Source organism: Heteronotia binoei, chromosome 6 (assembly GCF_032191835.1).
Source record: "Heteronotia binoei isolate CCM8104 ecotype False Entrance Well chromosome 6, APGP_CSIRO_Hbin_v1, whole genome shotgun sequence".
NCBI lineage: Eukaryota > Metazoa > Chordata > Lepidosauria > Squamata > Gekkonidae > Heteronotia > Heteronotia binoei.
Window position 1 is genome coordinate 137,735,400 of NC_083228.1, and position 19,103 is coordinate 137,754,502.

Sequence of the window (19,103 nt, forward strand, 5' to 3'; positions counted from 1 at the left end):
GGAGTGGGGAATCAAACCCGGTTCTCCCAGATAAGAGTCCGCGCACTTAACCCCTACACCAAAACTGCCTCTCGGAATGATAGCGACGGTCCCTCCCCACAGCTCCAAAAGAATGTGGATCCCAAGGTCTTCTGAAGTCGATTCTTTGAGTGTGGAACCTCTATAGCATCCTTTAGGACAGGAATGCCATAGGAGGGGAAATGATACACCTTGAGAAGAAAGGGAAAGCCAGCAAAGTGAAGTTGCAGGAGGGATCCCAGCAAGAAATAAGCTCCTTTGTCCGTGTCCTCTCTCTTGCAGCCTAGCGAGGTATCGCACAGATCTTGTATGGCTGGGGATAGACTATGGCCCCTATTACAGGTTCCAGGTTCGCTTCGTCCACTCCCTCGGGCAGACGGAAGGTGAACGCTTTCAGGAGGCAGGTAAAGAAAATGAAGAGCTGAGTCCGTGCAAATGATTTCCCCACACATGACCGGTCGCCTGCAGAGGAGATGAAGAAAAAAGGGCAATGAGTATCCCATACTAGGGTAGCCAGACGAGGCCCTTTCGAGGACAACCTCTGCAAGAGCTATAGCTGCTTTGGAAGTTGGTCTCTGGAGCAGGGCTTTTTTTGTCGCAGGAACTCCTTTGCATATTAGGCCACACACCCCTGATGTAGCCAATCCTCCACGAGCTTACAGGGCTCTTTGTACAGGGCCTACTGTAAACTCCAGGAGGATCGGCTGCATCAGGGAGGTGAGGCCTAATATGCAAAGGAGTTCTTGCGACAAAAAAAGTCCTTCTTCTAGGTCCTTCCCCTCCCCGGGTTCCATTCTCCCTCCCAAATCATCAGGAATTTATCAACCCTGATATGCATAGTAGCTGCTACTAGAATTAGGAGAATCAGGTACACCGCGTAAAGCTTTTTTGCTCCCAAGGCAAATGATATTTCTTTTCACATTTAACCCGACAGAATATTGGTCAGACGCACCGACCTAATCAGGACACGTTTTATAGATGTCAGGGCACTTACCTGTCGCGAATGGGAGGAATTCATCTCGAATGATAAATTTTCCATCGCTATCTAAGAAACGGTCCGGGTTGAATTTCTCGGGCGTCTCCCATTTCGTGGGATCAAGGAGGACCGAGCATAGATCTGTGATGACGAGGGTATCCTGTGAGGCAGAGAAAAATAGGTTCACTCTAAGCTTGCCAATCCCCAGGTCCCAGCGGGAGTTCTTCCACTTTCCCAGGCTCCTTCCCGCCCCCAGTCAGCTGGCCAGCGGGGGGAAGCCCCTCCCCCAGAGGACCATGTGCCTTTGCACCTCCGGAGGCTTCAGTCTCCGATTGGAAAGGCTTCCTCTTGGGATGGTGTGTCTGTGTTACTTGGAAGAAGTTGGCAGCAACTCGTGAGTAGAGAGGCCGCTTCCTCGCTTCAGAGTCACCAGAAACAGTGGGGGGGGAGGGAAACGTCTGCTGAGCACTTCATTATTCCCTATGTGGAGATTGATTCTCATAGGGTATAATGCGAAATTGATCTGGAGGTTTTGGGGGCTCTGGGGGAGCTGTTTTTTGAGGTAGAGGCACTGAATTTTCAATTTAGTATCTAGTGATTCTCCCCAAAGTAACCCCCAAGTTTCAAAACGATTGGACCAGGGAGTCCAATTCTATGAGCCCCAAAAGAAGGTGCCCCTATCCTTCATTATTTCCTATGGAAGGAAGACATTTAAAAAGGTGTGCTGTCCCTTTAAATGTGATGGCCAGAACTCCCTGGGAGTTCAATTATGCTTGTCACACCCTTGCTCCCAGCTCTGCCCCTAATGTCTCCTGGCTCCACCCCCAAAGTCTCCTGGCTCCATCCCCAAAGTCCCCAGATATTTCTTGAACTGGACTTGGCAACCCTAGTTCACTCAGATATTGGCGGAAAGATCACATGTGCCTGTGCCTGAAAAGGCGATAAGGCTGTGAATTCATCCTGAAGTGTATGATTTATAGTTCTGTTGTTCATGCGGAGACTCCACGGTGCTCACACTTATCATTGCCAACGCTGGTTTGGGAAATTCGTGGGAATTTGTGGTGGAGTCTGGAGAGGGCACAGTTTGGAGAGGGGAGGGACTTCAGAGGGGTTCGCCCCCCCCCCCAAGTCACCATTTTCTCCAGGGGAACTGATCTCGGTTGTCAGATCAGCTGTAATTAGGGTTGCCAATCCCCAGGTGGGGGCAGGGGATCCCCCAGTTTGGAGACCCTCCCCCCCCCCCCCGCTTCAGGGTCGTCAGAAAGCGGGGGGAGGGGAAGGAAGTGTCTGCTGGGAACTCTGTTATTCCCTATGGAGATTTATTCCCATAGAAAATCATGGAGAATTGATCCGCGGGTATCTCGGGTTCTGGGGGGGCTGTTTTTTGAGGCAGAGGCATCACATTTTCAGTGTAGCATCTAGTGCCTCTCCCCAAAATACCCCCAAGTTTCAAAAAGATTGAACCAGGGGGTCCAATTCTATGAGCCCCAAAAGAAGGTGCCCCTATCCTTCATTATTTCCTATGGAAGAAAGGAACTGAAAAGGTGTGCCGTCCCTTTAAATGTGAAGGCCAGAACTCCCTTTGGAGTTCAATTATGCTTGTCACAGCCTTGATCTTGGCTCCACCCCTAATGTCTCCTGGCCCCACCCCCGAAGTCCCCAGATATTTCTTAAATTGGACTTGGCAACCCTAGCTGTAATTCCGGGGAGATAGGTTTGCCAGATCCATTTCAGAAAATAGCCTGGGGATTTTGGGGGTAGAGTCAGGAAACTTTCAAATTCCCTAAAATAAATAAATAAAAATGCAGCAATGCAGTTTCCCTGAATACAGTCTTCCTTTCCTCATCCCTAGGGCTTTTTTTTTTTTTTTGTAGCTGGAACTCCTTTGCATATTAGGCCACACACCCCTGATGTAGCCGATCCTCCAAGAGCTTACGGTAGGCCCTGGAAGAAGAGCCCTGTGAGCTCATGGAGGATTGGGGGCATCAGAGGGTGTGGTCTAATATGCAAAGGAGTTCTTGCTACAAAAAAAGACCTGCTCATTCCCCAGCAGCTGACACACACACATACAGTCACAAAGCAGCCAAAATAAACAGTTTGTAAGCACACACTGGGGCAATTTACTCCCAAACTGCTGAATGTATCCATCTGCTATATTTCTTCCAATTTAGGAAGACTAACACAGGAAAATGAAAGGTTCTTGTTTGCTCTTTGCTATGCAAATGACCAGGGGTGGAATTCTAGCAGGAGTTCCTTTGCATGTTAGGCCACACCCCCTAATGTAGCCATTCCTCCAAGAGCTTACAAAAAAGAGCCTTGTAAGCTCTTGGAGGATTGGCTACATTCAGTGGGTGTGGCCTAATATGCAAAGGAGCTCCTGCTAGAATTCCACCCCTGCAAACGACTTCTGAAAGGAAGGTGAAACAAACTGAGGGACTAGGCTGGCTTTCCTTCCTTTCTTACAGCTTCACTGACTCAGGGAACAGTCACATGGCTCTGTTGGCTCACCCTGTCCCCATTCAGCTTTCCTTCTAGTGAGATTTAAAGGCACACACACACACCTTCCAGGTTTCCAAGCTTCTTCTAAGCCTTCCAAGGTAGAAAGGCACCTGGTGGCTATGGGGACAGGGCTTTCCTTCACTGACCAGCTGACTGGCAGCGGGGGGAGCCTGCAAAACTGGGGGATCCCCCACTGGAACTTTGGGACTAGCAAGCCTACTGGGAGATCTCCAGGCACCACCCAGAGGTTGGCTAATTATAAACACTTTCACTTCTACCCAGGAGTAGAATTCTAGCAGGAGCTCCTTTGCCTATTAGGCCACACCCACCAGATGTAGCCAATCCTCCGAGAGCTTACAAGGCTCTTTTTTTGTAAGCTCTTGGAGGATTGGCTACATCAAGAGGTGTGTGGCCTAATACGCAAAGGAGCTCGTGCTAGAATTCCACCCCTGGTTGCAACTCTTGGTAGTACTTAGACACTCTTCCTAATTTCTGGCCATTTCTGGTGGAGGATGCACAACGACTGTCTGTCTCTCCCATGGAAAAGAGGAGGGCAGGGACCTAAATTGACCTGTACCTTTGGGATTAAATTGCCAAGGATGTTCACATTCTCTGTACACAGTTTGGGGAGTCCGAATAACTTGACGTTGCTGAGACGCTGCACCTCGTTCAACACGGCCCGGGTATAGGGCAATCGCTTCCGATCGGCGTAGCAAACTAATTTGAAGGAATCGAGACCGTTGTCCAGCTCGTCTTGCACTTTGGCTGCCAAAAAAAACCCCAAACAGACACAAAGTATTGCGATTCAGAGGTGGAAAACCAGAGATGTCTGAGCAGTGCACTTTTCTCTAGTACCTCTCTGTTTCAAGGCTCAAGTACGCTATTATGGGTGTTTTCACACACACTAAGACCGATTTCCCGCTAGCCTTAGGCCAGTCTCCTCTTCTCCGCAGGGCTTCCGTCGGATTTCACGCTCTCTGCCCCGGGGCTGCAACAAGCTTCACCTTTTTTGCATGGCGAACAGAAACTGGTTTTTAGAGGATCTTGTTTGCTGCGCGAAAGAGCAAGTTGCAGCCCTGGGGCAGATAGCACGATATCCAACGGAAGCCCCGCGGAGAAGAGGAGAGTGAGAGTGGCGTAAGGATAGTGGGGAATTGGTCTCTATCTTGCACTTTCAATCCACTTTCGACACACTTTGCAAATGGATTTTACTTTGCGGAATGGCAAAACCCCACTTGCAAACGATCGCAGAAGTGGGTTGAAACGGCATTATTCAGCATGGGTGAAAGCACCCAAGTATGCTCAAAATACGTGAGGTCACAGGTTTGCAACCGGGCTCACAGTCAGATTTGCAACGCACAACTGGACTTGTAGTCAGGGAACTCGTATTAAACAGAGCTCATTCGCTTGGCCCTGCAAGGGAATCATAGGATTCTTGAGTTGGAAGGGACCTCCAGGGTCATCTAGTCCAACCCCCCTACACAATGCAGGAAACTCACAAAACACCTCCTCCTAAATTCACAGGATCCTCATTGCTGTCAGATGGCCATCTGTTTAGCCTCTGTTGAAAAACCTCCAAGGAAGGAGAACCCACCACCTCCCGAGGAAGCCTGTTCCACTGAGGAACCGCTCTAACAGTCAGGAAGTTCTTCCTCGTGTTGAGCCAGAAACGCTTTTGATTTCATTTCAACCTGTTGGTTCTGGTCCTACCTTCTGGGGCCACAGAAAACAGTTCCTCACCATCCTCTATATGAGTGCAGCAAGTGGAGGGGGGGGAAGCTTCCAGTTTCTCTCCCGCCCCGCTTTTGCCAGTGGAAACTGCAGGGGAAGGCTCTTCATTGCCTTTCATTGTCTCCACATGTCGAAGAAGAAGATATTCTTCACTCTGAATCTCAGAGCGACTCACCATCTCCTTTACCTTCCTCCCCCACAACAGACACCCTGTGAGGTGGGTGGGGCTGGAGAGGGCTCTCACAGCAGCTGCCCTTTCAAGGACAACCTCTGCCAGAGCTATGGCTGACCCAAGGCCATGCTAGCAGGTGCAAGTGGAGGAGTGGGGAATCAAACCCGGTTCTCTCAGATAAGAGTCCGCACACTTAACCACTACACCAAACTGGCATATGAAGTTTCAAATTAACCCACAGACTTCACTCCTGATAGTGCCCTGTTGTCAAATTCTTTGAGTGGAGCCAGAAGAAAGGGTGAAAAGCTTTTCCTGCCGCCATTACCCCAGGTCAGGGGTTTTTCTGGTCAAGAGCACAGTTTCTGCTGGCTTTGGTATCAGGGGTGTGGCCTAATATGCAAATGAGCTCCCGCTGGGGTTTTTTTCCTACAAAAAGGTCCTGTGTGAAACAATGGTGACATCAGGGGTGTGGCCTAATATACAAATGAGTCCCTACAGGGCTTTTTCTACCAAAAAAAAGCACTGCCCCTGGTGAAAGTAGGGTGGGAAGGAAGCTGGAAGCTCCTTTTCCACTCTTGAAGCAGTAAGTGAATGAGTACTGTTTAAGGTGAGTTCCACTGATACAGGTCTGTGTGCGAGTCCAGTCACACACCTGCGGTTCAATATGTGTCAGGCAGGCATATGGTGCATTGGAGCCCTCACTAAAGTTTGCTCAAAGGCCAAAGAGTGCTTGCTGGCCAGCATTTTAGCAAACGCCAGTTCCACAGAGCCTGAAGTACGCTGACTTGCGCTAATGTACCAAATGCTTCAGTGAAAAGGATCGTAGATGCAATCGTGTAGATGATTAAATCAAAAAGGCTACAGTTGCTCAGAACGATTAACTCTTGTGCACACTGTATGTCTCCACCCTCGTGCCTTGGGGTGGTTTCATTTTACTATTAAATTTAGTGATCTTAATAGCAGGTTTCAGTGGAGCTCAGAAGACAACCAGTGACAGGAAGAGGAAGGAGAAGGAGGAGGAGGAGAAGAAGGAGGAGGAGGAGAAGAAGGAGGAGGAGAAGAAGGAGGAGGAGAAGGAGGAGGAGCAGGAGGAGAAGGAGGAGGAGAAGAAGGAGGAGGAGAAGAAGGAGGAGGAGAAGAAGGAGGAGGAGAAGGAGGAGGAGCAGGAGGAGAAGGAGGAGGAGAAGAAGGAGGAGGAGGAGAAGGAGGAGGAGAAGAAGGAGGAGGAGAAGAAGGAGGAGGAGAAGGAGGAGGAGCAGGAGGAGAAGGAGGAGGAGAAGAAGGAGGAGGAGGAGGAGAAGAAGGAGGAGGAGAAGAAGGAGGAGGAGCAGGAGGAGAAGGAGGAGGAGAAGAAGGAGGAGGAGAAGAAGGAGGAGGAGGAGAAGGAGGAGGAGAAGGAGGAGGAGAAGAAGGAGGAGGAGAAGGAGGAGGAGAAGGAGGAAAACGAGGAGGAGAAGTATGAGGAGGAGGAGGAGAAGTATGAGGAGGACAAGGAGGAGGTTTTTAAACCCCACTCCCCACTATCTGATGGAGCCTCAGAGCAGCGTACAATCACCTTGCCCTCCTCTCCCTACAACAAACACCCTGTGATGTAGATGGAGCTGAGAGAGCTCTGAGATTCCTGTGATTGGCTCAGAGTCACCCAGCTCTCCAGATTAGAGTCCACCACTCTTATCACTAGGCCACATTGACTCTCACGAGGGAAGCTACTCCACCCACTCCAACTGTGCTACCTAGCAGCACAAGGCAGAAAGCACATGGCGTCTCAGTCCCTAAGAGAGGGAGCTTCTTGTCAACCAGGCAGATGGAAAGGCTAACCTTTTTCAGATGTTACCATGGAGCCTACCTGACCACTACAGTCATCTTCAGAGATCCTGCTTCAGGTGCCCCTGACATCTGAGGTTAGGCAGGGGCCAATCCAGGACAGGGTCTTCTTGGTAAGAGCACCAAACTCTGGAACTCTCCCCCCCACCTGCAGGAGATTCTTCTCTTGCCATCTTCTGCCAGTGGATGAAGACTGTTTGGTTTCATTTGGTGCCCCCCTCAGCGATCCCTCTTTCCTCGTTCCAATGTTTTAATTGTTGTTTTTATGTTTTAGGTGTATTTCAGCTTTGGCTTTAATTGTTTTAATGATGTAGGGGGTTTTTAATGGTTTTGAAGACATGGTTTTTATGATGTCTGTTTTAATGTGCTAGTCCCCTTGGTGGCCCTCATCAGAGCAGAAAGGCAGGGTATAACTTTTGTAAAATTAATTAAATAAATGATGGACTTTTAAAAATGCCATTATCAGCAGTTTACCAACTAAAAGCAGGGCCTTTTTTGAGCAGGAACACCCAGGAACGCAGTCTCGGCTGGCTTGGTGTCAGGGGTGTGGCCTAATTTGTAAATGAGTTTCTGCAGGGCTTTTTCTACCCAAAAAGCCCTGTGCAAAACAATGGTGATCTCAGGGGGTGTGGCCAGATATGCAAATGAGTCCCCGCTGGGCTTTTTTTTTTTGGTAGAAAAACCATGTGCAAAACAATGGTGCTCTCGGGGGGGTGTGACCTGATATGCAAATGAGTTCCTGCTGGTCTTTTCTACCAAAAAAAGCCTTGTGCAAAACAATAGTGATCTCAGGGGGTGTGGCCTAATATGCAAATCAGTCCCTGCTGGGCTTTTTCTACCAAAAAAAGCCCTGACTAAAAGTATTGGGAGCGCATGTTACCCTCTTTTGAGTTTGTTTGGGGTTTTTTTTTTAACCTGGAGGATATTCAGAGAGGTGGCTGAATGAAGCCTGTCCCCCACCTCCCAATTCTTGGTATTTCAAGGAGGTCTCCCATCCAAGCACTAAACAAGAGCCATCCCTGCTTAGTTTCTGAGATCTGACAAGACCTGGATCACACGTTACCCTTGATTCTCCTGATGGGTGCCATTCACTACATCGTGTGAACAGGAGCAACACACATTTGCCATGGGCATACAACTTTGGTATATATGAACATGAAAAAAAAAACCAGTGGCGAGCCCAGGGGTACTAGAGCTACATGCACATGGTAAATATGCCCTTTGCTGGAGCTTTTTCTTTTTAAGCAGGAATGCACAGGAACTCAGTCTCAGCTGGCTTGGCATCAGGGGTGTGGCCTAATATATAAATGAGTCCCTGCTGGGCTTTCTCTACAAAAAAAAAAAAAGCCCTGCCCATTATTCATAGAATGTGATGATTACGTCTATTGTACCAAAGAGTTTTACCTCCCAAATGGCTAGAGCAGCCGGGGAAACCATAGAGTTTTCCCGGAAACGCCTAGAGCAGCCCTGCATGGGAGCCACCATTTTGATGACTGTCAGGGCTCATGACAATGACGTCACTTCCGGGTGATGTCATCGCTCCAGCGACGTGGGGGGAGGTTCCCCCCACCGGCCCAATGTGGGCCGGTGGGTTGAGAACTTCCCGGGTGGGAGATTCCCTACCCGGACTGGGGGATTGGCAACCCTACTTCTATAGTTGTGGGCCAATCCTCCAAGAACTTACAGGGCTCTTAGTGCAGGGCCTACTGTAAGCTCCAGGAGGATTGGCTACATCAGGGATCTGTGGCCTAATATGTAAAGGAGATCCTGCTACAAAAATAATCCCTGATTGTGGGTTATTCCTGGCACAGAAGCACTAAGCAGAAGTACTAAGCAGAATCATAGAGTTGGAAGGAACCTCCAGGGTCATCTAGTCCAACCCCTGGCACAGTACAGGAAAATGGCTAGATAGGTAAATAACACGGCTCCAGATTCTTTCCTCGGCCTTCAGAGTTTCCTGTTGGCCTATTGGTTGCATTGGCTTGTGTGATCAAAAACGTGTGCATGTTAGCATGTAAGTGTATCTGTCAGTATCATGTCACTTAAATAAAAATCAAAAGTACAGAATAAATCTCTTGTTATAACATGGTGTTACCTGCGTTTTGAGACTCATCATAGCTGGGACTCTATGATCACCCCGGTTTACCCACAGCCTCACTTCCCCAAACTTTTGGAACCAGCCCTAGCACTCATGAAAGTATCTATTTAGACCAGAGGTGTCGAACTCATTTGTTATGAGGGCCGGATCTGGCATAAATGAGACCTTGTCAGGACAGGCCGTGTGGGACATAAAATGTAATGCTAGGAAGCAGAGATATAAACTTTATAAAGGACACAAACACAATTTAAGATTTTTTTAAAAAACGTAAAACATGCTTAAAAGATTAGCATTCTTGCAATATTTTGTTTGTTTATCGCTAATAACTGACACCTCTTGCTTTGATTTATTGCATCAAAATCTGGAGACAATGTCTGTGCTGTAACAATCATGACTATGCTGTTCAGGCATTGTCCAGGTGTGTGTCTGTAAATTGCAACCCTACTTTTGAGTTACTGACATTCATTACAGAAATCTCATGGTTAATGCTTTGAGGCTAAGATCCAGAGGATAATATGAAATAGCTAGGCATTGTGAGCTCTTGTACATAAGTTGTCTCATGTGCTAGTCAGCCAATGGAGAAACTAGAGGCTTTGCTCTGTAGCTTGATTGAGCAAGCCTGGCAATCCAAGCTGTGGTGCAGAAGGAAGCAAGGGAGGGAGAAAGAAGCAGGCAACAGTGGCTTGGCCCCGGGGATGTGGCCTAATATGCAAATGAGTTCCTGCTGGACTTTTTCTACCAAAAAAGCTCTGTGCAAAACAATGGTGATGTCAGGGGTGTGGCCTAATATGCAAATGAGTTCCTGCTGGGCTTTTTCTACAAAAAAAGCTCTGTGCAAAACAATGGTGGTGCCAGGGGTGTGGCCTAATATGCAAATGAGTCCACGCTGGGTTTTGTCTACAAAAAAAGCCGTGTGCAAAACAATGGTGATGCCAGGGGGTATGGCCTAATATGCAAATGAGTCCCTGCTGGGCTTTGTCTACCAAAAAGCCTTGCCAGTTATGAACTTCTGTTCACAAACCTTGTTTACGAATTGCGCCCATCCCTATCCAACGCTACATTTTAAATCCTTTGGATGCCCCATTCGCACCCGTCTCACCTTGGATTTCAGGATGAGCTGCCATAAAAAGCAGCGCCCAATAGAGGGTGGCGGCTGTGGCATCTGTGCCCCCAACAAAAAGGTCAGTGACAGTTTGTACCAGGTTGTCTTCATTAAAAGAAGAAGTGACGTCCGTTTGCTCCTGTTGGTCATAGTGAGAAACACAATATTACATCCCAAGATAATAGAGTCAGTGCTGACTGAACTGGAGCCATTACCTCCTGCCCTCCCAAAAATTACTTTTAAAGTTTTCTTCGTTTGCTGTGTGGCATGTTTCCACTGCTTTCCAGGTTTCCAGAAAAACCAGAATACTGTGATTTGTGGACCAAGAACAAACTGATTAATTTAGATCCAGGTGGGCAGCCATGTTGGTCTGAAGCAATAGAACAAAGTTTTACTGAGAATGTGCTAGATAGACACTTCATCAGACAATGATGTAGTGACAGCCACAGGCATAGACAGCTTTAAAGGGAGGATGGATGGATGGATGGATGGATGGATGGATGGATGGATGGATGGATGATAGATGGATGGATGATAGATAGATAGATAGATAGATAGATAGATAGATAGATAGATAGATGATAGATTGATAGATAGATAGATAGATAGATAGATAGATAGATAGATAGATAGATGATAGATTGATAGATAGATAGATAGATAGATAGATAGATAGATAGATAGATAGATAGATAGATAGATAGATAGATAGATAGATAGATGGATGATAGATGGATGGATGATAGATGATAGATGGATGGATGGATGGATGGATGGATAGATAGATAGATAGATAGATAGATAGATAGATAGATAGATAGATAGATAGATAGATAGATAGATAGATAGATAGATAGATAGATAGATAGATAGATAGATAGATAGATAGATGGATGGATGGATGGATGATAGATGGATGGATGATAGATGGATGGATGATAGATGGATGGATGGATGGATGATAGATGGATAGATAGATGGATGGATGGATGATAGAAGAGAGATAGATAGATAGATAGATAGATAGATAGATAGATAGATAGATAGATAGATAGATAGATAGATAGATAGATAGATAGATGGATGGATGGATGGATGATGGATAGATGATAGAAGATAGAAGAGAGAGAGATAGATAGATAGATAGACAGACAGACAGACAGACAGACAGACAGACAGACAGATAAATAATAATAATAACAATAATAATAATTTTTAATTTATATCCCACCCTCCCCGCCGAAGCAGGCTCAGGGCGGCTTATATAACATAAAATACAGATATTACAATAACAAATTAATAAAATGCCCCAATTACATCATAATTATATTTCTTAAATAAAATATACTATTACATTTAAAACCAATAGTTAAAATTAACAATTTAAACCACAGGTTAGTTTGGTGCTGATGATGATGATGTTGGTGGTGGTGGTTGTGATGATGATGGTACTGGATTTATATCTCACCCTATACTTTGAATCTCAGAGCGGTCACAATCTCCTTCACCTTTCTCCCCCACAACAGACACCCTGTGAGGTAGGTGGGGCTGAGAGAGCTCTTACAGCAGTTGCCCTTTCAATGACAACTCCTACGAGAGGTATGGCTGACCCAAGGCCATTCTAGCAGCTGCAAGTGGAGGAGTGGGGAATCAAACCCGGTTCTCCCAGATAAGAGTTCGCACACTTAACCACTACACCAAACTGGTCTATCAACTGGTAGCCATGGTGACTAAAGGGAACTTCCACATTCAGAGGCAGTTAACCCTTGAATCCTAGTATCAGTAGGGAACATCAAGGGAAGTCCTTGGCCCCATGCCCTGTTGTTGGCCCTCCAGAAAAAATGACTGGCCAGTCTGTAAGACCGGGTGCTGGACTAGATGGACCCCCCCATCTGATCCAGCATGGCTCTTCTTGTGTTCTCACTTATATACATGCAGGCAAGGACGTTTCCCTTTACAAAGTAGTTTTTCATACAGAACATAAGACATCAGAAGAGCCCTGCTGGATCAGACCAGTGGTCCATCTAGTGCAGCACCCTGTCTCACACAGTAGTCAACTAATTCCTCTGGATGGTCAACAACAGGGCAGAGAGGCTGAGGTCTTCATAAGAACATCAGAAGAGCCCTGCTGAATGAGACCAGAGGTCCACAGTCCAGCATCCAGTCTCCTACAATGGCCAACCAGTTCCTCTGGACAGCCAACAACAGGGCAGAGAGGCCCAGGCCTTCCCCTGATGTTGCCTCTGGGATTCAGATTAGTGCCTCTGAATATAGAGGTTCCCTTCAGTCCCCATGGCGAGTAGCCACTGATAGACTTATCCACCGTGATCTATCTAATCCCCCATGAAAATGGTTTATTCCTCTGGCTATCACTTCGTCCTCTGGCAGGAAGAGTATTTTGAGAGAGAGAACGGCAGGGATGGAATCCTAGCGGGAGCCCTTTTGCATATTAGGCCACACCCCCTGCTACAGCCAATCCTCCGAGAATTTACAAGGCTCTTTTTTTGTAAGCCCCTGGAGGATTGGCTACATCAGGGGTGCGTGGCCTAACATGCAAAGGAGCTCCTGCTAGAATCCCACCCTTGGAGAGTGATATATATACATGTGATGCACACAGATGCATGCATATCATCAAATAACTTTCGCTTTACTACAGGTCAGAACATATAGTAATTAGCACCAGGGAAAAAAGAAGTTGGTGCCAACATTACGCTTCTCATTTATAGGGTGCAACACACAAGCAGTGCGCAGATTTCCCCATGTTTGCAAAAGCATTTGTCTTCCAGCTGCAGTTCCTGGTGAGGTCTGGAGTTCTTCCAGAATTACGACTGATCTCCAGACTACAGAGATAAATTCATGGAGGAAATGACAGCTTTGGAGGGTAGGGTTGCCAATCTCCAGTTGGGGGCTGGGATCCCCTGTTTGGAGGCTTTCCCCCTGCTTCAGGGTTATCAGAAAGTGGGGCGGGGGGGGGGGGGGGAGAGAGAAATGTCTGCTGGGCACTCTGTTATACCCTATGGAGATTGATTCCCAAAAGGTATAGTGGAGAATTGATCCGTGAGTATCTGGGGCTCTGGGAGGGCTGGTTTTTTAAGCAGAGGCGCCAAATTTTCAGCATAGCATCCAGTGCCTCTCCTCGATATTATAATAATAATATATAATTTATACCCCGCCCTCCCCGTCGAGGCTTACAGAACATGGCAGAAGCCATGTTAAACGATAAAACAAAATAATACAATTCAGTACAATTAACAATTAAATATTTAAATAATCTAGAAACAGTCTAAAAATATAATCTAATAGCGCTACTATCTCAGTTATATTAATGATGGCGTGATGTTTATTCCAAGTTCCATCTTAGAAGGCTAGCCGGAAGAGGGCGGTTTTGCACGCCCTACGGAATTGGCAAAACACCCCCCACGTTTCAAAAAGATTGGACCAAGGGATACAGTTCTATAAGCCCCAAAAAGAATTTCCCAGTCTTTTGTTGGAAAACCTAGGGTGCAAAAAAACCTGACGCCAGCCCTGCCCACACCCCTAAATGTGATGACCAGAACCAATATGAGATGCAATGCCACAGAGTCCACTCTCCAAAACATGCATTTTCTCCAGGGGAACTGATCTCCATAGTCTGGAGAAGCGCTGTAATACTAGAGGGTCCCCAGGCCCTACCTGGAGGCTGGCATCCCTAAGAAATGCAGCCAAACTGCTCTGTTTGTAGAGGAGCAGGAGACTGGATTTAAACCGCACTCTTCACTCAGAGTGGCTTACAATCTCTTTTCCCTTCCCCTTCCCCCAACAGACACCCGGTAAGGTAGGCAGTGTTCCTTCGAAACCGGGTTAGTCTGAGCTAGCTCACAGCTTTTTAGCCTCCAGCTCACACATTTTTGTCTTAGCTCAGGAAGCATGACCCCAGAGCACAATCATTGATGCAGTCGCTCGCAACTTTAGCGCCGGGAGGCAACGCCGGCTCAAGAGCAAAGAGCGCCCTCGGCAGGGTGCCCCCCAGGTGCGCTCTGCTTGCCCCCCCCCACCGCAGCTGCCCTGCTGCCCCCCGCCATCGCTGCTGCTGCAGCCGCCACCAGCCACCTCCTGCCTGCCACCGCTGTACTCCGCTCTCCCACCTGGTGCCACCGTGCTGTCACCAGCCTCCTCTGACCCACTGCAGCTGCACTCCGCTCTCCCCCGTGAGTATTTAACCAAACGCACAGGCACGGGCTGTGATAAGCAAATAGGGCTGTAGTCGGGGGGGAGGGGGCGGGCGAGCACAGCAGCAGCAAGAGGAGTGAAGCAGCGGCGGGCCGGAGGGGGCTGGTGGTCACAGCGGGGGGCGAAAAGAGCGCGGCGGCAGGCAGGAGGAGGTGGGCGGCCATAGCAGTTGCCTTGGGCACCGGAGGCGGGGGGGAACCCAGTTTGGCACACACACACACACACACACCCGTCTCTAGGGTCCAATTCAAGAAATATCTGGGGACTTTAGGGGTGGAGCCAGGAGACTTTGGGGGTGGAGCCAAGAGGCATTGGGGCGGAGCCAGGAGCAAGGGTGTGACAAGCCTAATTGAACTCCAAAGGGAGTTCTGGCCATCACGTTTAAAGGGACCGCACATCTTTTAAATCCTTTCCCACCATAGGAAATAATGAAGGATAGGGGCACCTTCTTTTGGGGCTCATAGAATTGGACCCCCTGGTCCAATCTTTTTGAAACTTGGGGGGGGGGGGGGTTGAGGAGAGCTACTGAATGCTATGCTGCAGATCTGGTGCCTCAACCTCAAAAAACAGCGCCCCCCCCCAGAGCCCCAGATACCCGCAGATCAATTCTCCATTATTTCCTATGAGAATAAGTCTCCATAGGGAATAATAGAGTTCCCTCCCCTCCCGCCATTTTCTCTCTCTCACTCTCACACACGCTTAACTGTCTCTGGTGCAAGTGGGCAGCCGTGTTGGTCTGAAGCAGTAGAACAAAGCAGGAGTCTGGTGCTTCCACAACGAGGACTGGGAAGTACAGGGGCTACGCTGCTCTTTTACACATACCCTCACTTGTCCAAAAGGAAAGTAAGACAAACAGAGGGGCTGCACTCTCAGGAGGTCTGATGTTGCTAAACCTTCCCCACGAAGCACTTCCTGCTCCAATTTAAAGGCACACACACATTTTAAAACTGGATCTGTTTGCAGGTCCTGCCCGAGATCTAGAGGCACAGGGTGGCTTTGGGGGAGGAGCTTCCCCTGCCAGCCAGCTGGCTGGGGGCGAGGGGAAGCCTGTAAAACCGGGGAATCCCCCGCTGGGACCTGGGGATAGGGAAGCCTACCCATCTCTCAGCGCCCTAGGCAACTGCCTAGTTTGCCTAGTGGACGAACCAGCACTGCTGGTAGAATTTTAGTGCCGGTAGACTTTTTGCTCACAAGACTGCAGCTTAGAGGGAACATTGGAGGTAGGTGGGGCTAAGAGAACTGTTTTGGGAACTGCTCTTGAGAAAGCACCTCTTTCAAGAACTGAGACTGACCCAAGGTCACTCAGCAAGTGCATGTGGAGAGGTAGGGAATCAAACCCAGTTCTCCCAGATTAGCGTCTGAGCACTTCACTGCTACACCAAACATGACACCTCAAAGGCGCCTGATTCACATATTGCAAAACAGAAACTTACCGTTTTCATGTGAGCCAAATAGTAATCGATAAAGCCGTGGCGCTCGTGAGGAGGCCCGCTCGCCTTATGCTTTTCAACCTCCTCCCTGACAAAGGAGCGGATAAATTCACAAGAGGAGACAGCAGTCTGGTGAGGCCCAGGGAGGTATCTCATAATCGTCGGAGCCATGTTGTATAACTACAGGAAAGACAAAAGAAAACGGATCTGAACTTCAAAGCTATGGCAATCGAATTACGAGAGGCTGCCTTTTTCATATTATGGCCTACAGGATTGATAATCCCCAGGCTTGGTCTAATAATTCAGGCTCTAGGGTTGCCAGCTGGCTACGGGCAGAAGGCTCGTGGGCACAGGGCGGCAGCATTGTAGGAGACATTCTTCTAAATTTTTATTTTTTTTCTGTTTGTTTCTGTTAAATACAGCCTTATCTGCTTACTGGAAGTTCATACAGGAAGTGATGAAGGGTAGCTGAAGGAATCGCTGGAAGTAAAGGTAAAAGGGAAAAGAAGAAGAAGAAGAAGATATTGGATTTATATCCCGCCCTCCACTCCGAAGAGTCTCAGAGCGGTTCACAATCTCCTTTACCTTCCTCCCCCACAACAGACACCCTGTGAGGTGGGTGGGGCTGGAGAGGGCTCTCCCAGCAGCTGCCCTTTCAAGGACAACCTCTGCCAGAGCTATGGCTGACCCAAGGCTATGCTAGCAGGTGCAAGTGGAGGAGTGGGGAATCAAACCCGGTTCTCCCAGATAAGAGTCCGCACACTTAACCACTACACCAAACTGGCTAGGTAGGCCCCTGCGCAAGCGCCAGTCGTTTCCGACCCTGGGGTGACATCACATCACAACGTTTTCAGAGCAGACTTTTTACGGGGTGGTTTGCCCTTCCCTTCCTCAGTCACCTACACTTCACCCCCTCCCCCCCCCCCCCAGCAAGTTGGGTACTCATTTTACTGATCTCGGAAGGATGGAAGGCTGAGTCAAACTTGAGCCCCGGCAACCTGAACCCAGCTTCCCCCAGGGATCGAACTCAAGTAGTGAGCAGAGAGTTTGGACTGCAATACTGCAGCTTAACCACTCTGCGCCATGAGGCTCTTACTGGAAACTCTATGGTAAGGAAAGGAAAGGTCCCCTGTGCAAGCACCAGTCGTTTCCGACTCTGGGGTGACGTTGCTTTCACTTTTTCACGGCAGACTTTTTCCAGGGTGGTTTGCCATTGCCTTCCCCAGTCCTCTACGCTTTCCCCTCAGCAAGCTGGGTCCTCATTTTACCGACCTCGGAAAGGTGGAAGCTTGAGTCAACCTTGGGCCGGCTACCTGAACCAGCTTTCACTGGGATCGAACTCAGGTCATGAGCAGAGAGTTCAGATCGCAGTACTGCTGCTTTACCGCTCTGCGCCACAGGGCCGCTCTCTATGGTAAACTCTATGGTAAAAGACAGCCATTTACACTTTCTCCTTGATCCTCACAGTGGAAGACTGCACCCCTCCGTTGCTGTTATCCATGTACTTGAAAAGCTTCGCTTCACGAATTAAAGTTGGAGGGGGAGATTCTGCTGCAGCATTTCATGTCGTAGGTAAGTTTCAATGGGGACAGATCCCCCCTGCCCCTGAACCAGTGGCCAGGCTAGGTATGATGCAGCATTACTGACCCCTGGGAAAAGAAGGGGAAACAGATGGCTACTCACCACCGCTCCAGCAGAGCCCCCAAACTTTACAAGGGTAGTAATGCGTTCCGTCAGCGTGTGCAAGGCTTCATTCTCGATGGGAAAGGGGTGCCCGAAAGCAGCAGCGCAAATCATTTTGGAGACCGAATGCAAGATATGCCACGAAGGGTCCATGGGCTCCCCTGCAGATGTAACAGCTGTCAGTCATAATCAGCATTCGTTCCCTCACTCATCCCGGGGCATACAGGGATATTCACAGATCTTCATCTGAGGACCAGCTCATTCATACAAAGGGCACTTATTTTCATCTGCCAGTCCAGGCCTTGAATTCAGCGGGAGCTCACGGGAGCACAGCTCCTGAACCTTTCCGAGGGTTCCCTAGGCTTGCCAATCCCCAGGTCCCAGCGGGGGTTCTTTCGCTTTCCCGGTCTCCTTTCCGCCCCCAGTCAGCTGGCCGGCAGGGAGAAGGCCCGCCCCCAAAGCCACCGTGTGATTTTTTCCTCTCTGGAGGCTTCAGTCTCCGATTGGAAAGGCTTCCTCTTGGGATGGGGTGTGTTACTTGGAAGAGGTTGGCTGCAACTCGTAAGTAGAAAGGCCAATCCCTTGCTTCAGAGTCACCAGAAAAGGCAGGGGGAGGGAGGAGAGGAACGTCTGCTGAGCGCTTCATTATTCCACATATGGAGATAGATTCTCATACGGTATAATGGGGAATTGATCTGAAGGTTTCAGGGGCTCTGGGGGAGCTGTTTTTTGAGGTAGAGGCACCATATCTTCAGTATAGTATCTAGTGCCTCTCCCCAAAGTACCCCCCAAGTTTCAAAACGATTGGACCAGGGGGTTCAATTCTATGAGCCCCAAAAGAAGGTGCCCCTATCCTTCATTATTTGCTATGGAAGGAAGACACGTGTGCTGTCCCTTTAAATGTGATGGCCAGAACTCCCTTGGAGTTCAATTATGCTTGTCGCACCCTTGCTCCTGGCTCTGCCCCCAATGTCTCCTGGCTCCACCCCCAAAGTCTCCTGGCTCCACCCCCAAAGTTCCCAGACATTTCTTGAATTGGACTTGGCAACCCTGCTGCACTGATGGCCAATTCTCAAAAACAGATGAATTGCCACCATGGCTTCTTTGCAAGAAGCAGTTTCCAGCAGAATTCTGTGTAACCAGCCCCCCCCCCCCATTAAAAACACCAAGTTGGGCAAAAGATGGGGAAAGCCAGGGGAATTCTGTTGCTAAGACTTAAAAACACCTGTATAATTGTACTTAAAGTACAATTTTACTGTGACCCCTCTTTGTGCATATTTCCCATCCCATAGATGTCATTTTGTGGAAACTGACCATCCCAGCATCCCATGCAAAATCATACACACTGAAGATCCTCTACA

General features: G+C 48.5%; 1 pseudogene; it reads right to left on the bottom strand.

Annotated features, from left to right (window-relative positions):
• Nucleotides 1–295: 295 nt before the first annotated feature.
• Nucleotides 296–19,103, bottom strand: part of LOC132573421 (cytochrome P450 2J5-like) — a 59,468-nt pseudogene continuing 40,660 nt past the window's right edge.